This window comes from Elaeis guineensis, chromosome 3 (assembly GCF_000442705.2).
Source record: "Elaeis guineensis isolate ETL-2024a chromosome 3, EG11, whole genome shotgun sequence".
Taxonomy (NCBI): Eukaryota; Viridiplantae; Streptophyta; class Magnoliopsida; order Arecales; family Arecaceae; genus Elaeis; species Elaeis guineensis.
In genome coordinates, this window is record NC_025995.2 from 119,214,509 (window position 1) to 119,215,827 (window position 1,319).

Sequence of the window (1,319 nt, forward strand, 5' to 3'; positions counted from 1 at the left end):
TTGCCGTCGATCTCCGACGTCAGGGCTTGGGCGGCTAGCCGAGGTAAGGCCCCAATGGCGTCGGGTGACGAAGGTCGGTCGGCGGGCGGGTCGGCCGACCTCCCGCTTCCAGAGGGTGCGTCGGGACTGGCCGACCATGACCTGGCCAGGAGACTGTGCCAAGCACTCCTTCTTCCCGCCGACATCGAAGCAATGAAGAACCAGCGTGTCTCCGACATGCTGTCGTCCTTCTATCCGATGCTGATTCGGGTAAACCCTTCTTCCTTCTGTTTTTAATTGCCGCTTCGCAAGTTCGGCTCACTAACAGTCGGCTCTTTTTGTGCAGCTGGTCTTCAACATATCCGAGCTAGAGGCCGGATATCGGAAATTCGGGGATATGCGCGCGGCCTGGAGAGATAAGGTCGCGGGGCTAGAAGCCGAGAAGACCATCCTCGTCGACCAATTTCAACAGTCGGTCGACCGGGAGAACCGACTCGAGGGGGAGGTCTCCCGATTCTCGGAGGAGGTCTCCGGACTCAAGGAGGCCAAGGCATCACTGGAGTCGGAGCTCAAGTCGGCGAAGGATGACGCTGCCAAGAAGTCCCGAACCATCCGTCGGCTCCGACACGAGCGAGACAGTGTCGGCAAAGAGCTGGAGGCCGAGCGCGAGCAACTCCGAGCAAGTCTCGGGAACCTCGCCAAGGCCGAAGAAGGCCTTTCCGACGCGCAGGCCGACGCGGACGTCGCCAAAGCCGAGGCAGAGTCGGCAAAGGAGGCTTTGGGTCGGGCGATCGAGGTCTTCCGGGACTCGGAGGAGTACCGCGAAGAGCTCTTGGAGAGCGGCTACCTTTCGTACCAAGTTGGGTACGAGGATGCCCGGGAAGCCGTTCGGAGCTTGTACCCCGAACTCGACCTCAGCGGCGTGGTTCTGCCAGAGTCGGAGGCCCCAGCTGCGGAGGAGGCGGCCGGACCAGCGTCGGACGGTCTCTCCACCAGGGCGGAAGCCGAAGACGTCGCAGAGCCAGTTGCCGAGGATCGGTCGGCCCCGACGGATGAAGTCGGAGCAGAACCGCCGACCAACTCGCATCGTCGTCCTGTTGAGGACGTTGACTCCGACGATTAGCCGATTTTGTTCTGTCTTATGCTCTGCTTCGACCTGTAATCGGGCTTCGGCCTTATCTTTGTAGATAAAATTTCTTTAAGTATTGAATGAAACTTCCCTTTACTTTCTCCCCTTGTTTGTAATGCCAACATGTCTGCAATGTCGAACGTTAGTCGCTGACTTAGTTAAGTCACTAACTCGCGCAAGTCGGTAGGACTTCAGCAACTTGTTCAGCCCC